The following is a 6,000-nucleotide window of genomic DNA, read 5'->3' on the forward strand; positions in this document are numbered from 1 at the left end:
TTTTTAGTCTGTCCATCCTGCAATCCTGCCCTGCAGATTTCAGTTACGTAGCAAGCCTCAATAATCCCTCAAGCCAATTCCTTGAAATAAATATCCTACTGATTCTGTTTCTCTGGTAGAATTCCAACTAGCAAAACTGGTGAATGTACCAAATGACATAACACAAGAACATTCATTATACTCCTATTTATGACCACAAAGCACTGGAAAACCACGCAAATGTCCATCTATATGGGGACTGCAAAGGAAGACTATTGCTATGGACTGAAAGCTTGTGTCCCTCCAAACTTCATGTTGAAACCCTAATCTCCAATGTGATAGTATTTGGAGATGGGGCTTTTAGGAGTTAAGTAGGTCATGAGGGTAGAACCCTTATGATAAAGTTGGAGCCCTTATAGAAAGAGACAGGAAAGAGCTTGCTTCCTCTCTCTGCCATGTGAGGACACCAGGAGAAGATGGCCATCAGATATTGACTCTGCCAACAATTTAGATCTTGAATTTCCAGCCTCCAGAACTATGGAGAAATTAATTTCTGTTATTTACTCACCTAGTCTATGGTATTTTGTTATAGAAACTTGAGCTTTTAAACTTTGTCCTTTGCATCTGTAATAAGGACAACCAAGCATCTGTAATAAAGACTATCTCTATCTTCTCATACGGTGTGATACCCAAAACATACTGTAAATTAAGAAAAAAAAAAGATGAAGAAACGTGTAGGCACACACTGACATTTGTCTAAGAAAAGGAAGATGAGATACATAGTCATGTAAATTCAAAAACTGAAGGATAAATTATTTAAAAAAATGTTTAAGGAAAAGGAAGAAGGTAGTCTTTTCAAAACACACCTCGTTTTAGAAATTTGAGTTTGAAACCATGCGAAAACATATAAAATTAAAACAATTCAATCTAAAAAAGCAATACCTACAAATTGAAAGTAAATTAAACAAATTAACTTAATGGTGTATTAGGTTAGTAGCAGAGAGAAATTATTTTGACTTAAGAGTTAGATTACAAGGAAGAGTTAGATTACACATCTCCTGTGGGCTATATTCTTGGTGGGACAAAGAGACGTGAAAAAAATTATAAAGCATGAAGCTGTTTTCAACACTAATAGTACCATCAATAATACTGGTTTTATACACTCTGGGGTGTGTTGTGGGGGGGGGGGGATGTTGGAATAAAGCAAATGCAGCAATGTTGATGCTGTTGGGAACCAGGATATTTCACATGAGAAAGAAGAGATGCAAGTGTAACTCAAAGTTAAAGTAACACTTGTGTGTTACTTAATTACTTAATTCTACATTTGAATTAGAAATATTAGTGAGAGGCAAGAGTACATGGTAAGTGTTGCTTTGTCCAAGAATGGTCACCAGCAGGGGAAGAAGCTGACCTCTGCAAAGTTCTGTGATAAGTGGCTACCATCTAGCTTCTTAAGGTTGACTGATACTGGTCAAGCATGAAGTTCAAACATGAGTATGAGCTTCCCCTATGGCTGTAACAAATTTCCACAAACTTAATGGCTTAAAACAGCACAGATTAATTATTTTACAGTTCTGGAAGTTGGAATTCAAAAATGGATCAGCAGAGCTGTGTTCCTTTGGGAGGCTCTAGTAGAAAACTTGTTTTCTAGCTTCTAGAAGCTGCTCATATTCTTTGGCTCATTCAAAACCAACAATGGCCGTTTGTGTCTTTCTCATACCGCATTACTCTGATACTAACTTTCCCACTTCCTCCTTCCACATGTATATGACCCTTATGATCACGTTGGGATGACCTGAAGAATCCAATATAATCTCTCTATTTTAAGGTCAGCTAATTAGCAAACTTAATTCCATCAACAACTTAAATTCTCACTCACCATGTAACATAACATATTCACGGGTCCCAGGGATTGGAGCAAGGACATTTTTGAGAGAGTCATTATTCTGCCTACCAAACCACTCAGAACATGCCAGGAAAGAGATTTATGCTTCCCCAACTATGAAGGGAAAAGTGGTGAATTTTGTCACTGCTTGTTGTATTGCACAGCTTCATAAGGTTGGGACCCCAGCCCTGACCACATCAAAAGGGCAAATGCTCCCTTAATCATCAAGCTTAAAGCCTTCCCACCCAAGAATCAAGGTCAGCTCTCCCAGAAGCTAGCATCTCGCCCCATCAGGTGGCTGCGACCTGCCTCAGAGTGAGGAATTTTCACATCTGCTCCTGCCCTTGTCCACTTGAATTTTCCCCAGTGAACACTAATCCAGCAGGTTTATTACCAGTAAGCTCTTTGATCCATGGAAACCAACTACATCCTACTGCTTAAGGGACCAGTCGTGGTCAACCACAATGTTGGACCCAGTTCCGTTAGATAATTTTCATGAGAGCAAATGAAAGCACTTAACACTCAACAAATTCAAACAAATTTTTATTATAGAAGACAGTAATGCTGCAATGAAGAAGAGAAGAACAAGGACAAAAAAAACCCACAATAATTCCAGAACTCATAATCACACAGCCTAGGGAAATGGGAGCAGTAAAACTGAATGGGCAACCAGCTCCAGCAAGAAGCGACACCTGCAGCTTCTCTCACCGGGCTGAGACAAAAAATGATCTTACCCACATGGTACTGGGCTTCCTATACCTCCAGAAATCTCATACTTAGTGCTATAGGTACCTATTTCTAGAAGTAAATTTGCCTGTTGTGTTACAGATTTTTAAATTTTAGAATATGCAATATCACAAAAATTAACTCAAAATGGATCATAGACCTAAATATAAAATGCAAAACTATAAAACTCCTAGAAAATAACATAGGGAAAAAACCTAGATGATAACAGGTATGGCAAATGACTTTATTTTTTTTCTTAAGATTTTATTTATTTATTTGGCAGAGAGAGAGAGAGAGACAGAGAGATCACAAGTAGGCAGAGAGGCAGGCAGAGAGAGAGGGAGAAGCAGGCTCCTCGCCAAGCAGAGAGCCCAATGTGGGGCTCGATCCCAGGACCCTGAGATCATGACCTGAGCTAAAGGCAGAGGTTTACCCCACTGAGTCACCCAGGCACCCCAGAAAATGACTTTATATACAACACCAAAGTCACAAAATCACTGATAACCTGAACTGCATTAAAATGAAAAACTTCTTCTCTGTAAAAGACAATTATCAAGTGAATGGGAAGACAAGTCACAGACTAGGAGAAAGTATTTGCAAAAGACATATCTGATGAGAGACTGTGATTCAAAATATACAAAGAACTATTAAAAAATCAACAATAAGAAAATAAACAACCCGATTTAAAAATGGGCCACCGACCTTAACAAACACCTCACCCTAAGAAGATATATAGATGACAAGTGAGCATATGAAAAGAGGCTTCACAGCATATGTCATAAAGTAAAGGCAGATTAAAACAGCAATGCAATACCACTACACACCCATTAGAATGGCCAAAGTCCAAAATACTGACAACACCAAATGCTGGTGAGGATGTGTAGCAATGCATCCTCTCACTCAATCCTGGTGGAAATGCAAAATGGCACAAGCACTTTGGAAGATAGTTTGGCAGTTTTTTACAAAACTAAACATACTCTTACCATACAATCCTGAAATCATGCTCCTTGATATTGACGCAAAGGAGCTGAAAATTTATGTCCACACAAAAACCTGCACACAGATGTTAATAGCAGCTTTAATCTCAGAAATGCCAAAAACTTGGAAGCAACCAAGATTTCCTTCAGTAGGCAAATGGATAAACTGTAGTACATCCAGATAATAGAATATGATTCCCCACTTGGGCTACCGAGCCATTAAAAGACACTGAGGAATCTGGACAAAGCCCATATAAAAAGGCGGTGCTTCCAACTCTATGACGATTACATGGAAAAGCCAAAACTACGGGGAAAATACAAAGATCAGTGGTTGCCAGGAGTTGCAGTGGGAGGCAGAGCTAAACAGGTAGAACACAGAGGAGTTTAAGGGTAATAAAAATTCTCTGAATGATATTATGATAGCAGATACACGTCATTATACATTTGTCCACCCAAGAGTGACCGCTAAGGTGAACTCTAAGTTTCAGATGACCAACATGTATCAATGTAAGTGTATCAATTGTAACAAATGTACCACTCTTGTGGGGAATGTTGATAATGGAGGAGGCCTTGTATGTGTAGAGACAAGTAGTATACGTGAAAACTCTGTAACTTCCTCTCAATTTTGCTATGACCCTAAATGTGCTCTTAAAAAAAAGAAGAAGAAGTCCTAAAACAAAAAGAAAAAGAAAAAAAAGAATATGCAACTTGTCTGGATTCTCTTGTTCATCCTCGGACACCTTCTCAGTAGGTGCACAGTTCCAGGATACTTAACTCCCTGAAAAATATTAGAGTCTGCACACTGTTTATTCCTCCCAAGAGTCCAAAGTTGTTTAGATTAGTGATCTATACACACCTTTTCTCCATATGGTATTAGATCTTCTGTTTTCTACAAATTGACCCAGTGTGGGTAGAACTTCTCGAATTCTTTTATATCATTTCTCAGCGAGGGTAATTTGTGAATGCTACTCCCTTTCATTCACTTTTTCCCATTTCCAAGGCCAGCACTGAAGTCCTTATTAAATTACACTCAATTCTTCTTAAAACAGGCATGGAGGGGTGCCCGAGTGGCACAGTTAAATGTCTGACTTTTGGTTTCGACTCAGTCTTGATCTCAGGATTGTGAGATCAGGCTCCACACTCATCATGGAGCCTGATCGAGATTCTCTCTCCCTCAAATCCTCCCTCAACGCACTCTCTCTCTCTCTAAAATAAATAAACCTTTAAAAAAAAAAAAAAAAAGGCAGGCACAGAGATGCCGAAGAGTATGCAAAAGAGCCACTGCTAATATTTAAATAATATTTGAAATATAATTATAACGTTAGAAATAAATCTCTGTAAAGAGACAACTGGGATTATTTTATTTACATAAAAATACAAAAGGCGGGTGCCTGGGTGGCTCAGCTGGTTAAGCGTCTGCCTTTGGCTCAGGTCGTGATTCTGTGGTCCTGGGATGGTGATTCTCCCTCTGCCTCTCTCTCTCTCTCAATATGTGTATCATGAATAAATAAATAAAATCTTTTTTAAAAATACAAAGAGAAAACCTAATATATTATCAAAGTCAAGGAGTGCTATGGACTAGACTGCATACCCCCCATGGACTAGACTGCGCACCCCACCCCAAATTCATATGTTGAAGCCCTAACTGGTCACCAATGTGATTCGACTTGGAGATAAGGTTTTTAGGAGGCAATTAAAGTTAAATAAGGTCAGGAGAGTGGGATCCTAATCCAATAAGATTAGAGACCTTGTAAGAAAAGAAAAAGAGATCTCTTCAGATGCGTGCTCTCAGAAAAGGATATGCGAGCACATGATAAGAAGATGGTCAGCTGTAAACCAGGAAGAGAGACCTCACCAGGAATTAGACTGGCTCACACCTTGATCTGCACTTCCAAGCTTCCAGAACTGTGAGCAGTAAATGTCTGTCGTGAAGCCGTCCACTCTCTGATCTTTTGTTAGAGCAGCTAGAGCTGACTAAAGCAGGGAACAACATCAGGGTAGTACTGAGTTTACAGCTGGTTCCAGGTGCCTGTTTATGCAGGATCTTCCAGAAGAAACAGAACACAAGAACAGACAGTGCTGGCACTTGAAGAAGTCTCCCTGGACATTTCAGAGAGGGGCGGGGCGGGGGGGGCGATAAAGACAGTGGAGAGTGATTTACGAAGAGTGACTCATCAATTCACCAACCGAAGTTGAGAACAGGGAGCCAGGCCAGGGCAGATAAGAACGAGGCTGAGGTCGGATACGGATGAAGAGAGTGACGGGGCTGGGCAGAGGAATTGTCTCTGTAAGCGATGCTGGTAGACAGGGAAGCAGAATGGTCGCTGCCGACATTGTTCATGAACCAAAATATTTTCAGAATCCTATTTCAGTCCTGAGACCCTAACTCTTCGCCCGTCACATAAAATATTTCCAACAGACTATGACAACCTG

The sequence above is a fragment of the Mustela lutreola genome, chromosome 2 (assembly GCF_030435805.1).
Source record: "Mustela lutreola isolate mMusLut2 chromosome 2, mMusLut2.pri, whole genome shotgun sequence".
Classification (NCBI taxonomy): domain Eukaryota; kingdom Metazoa; phylum Chordata; class Mammalia; order Carnivora; family Mustelidae; genus Mustela; species Mustela lutreola.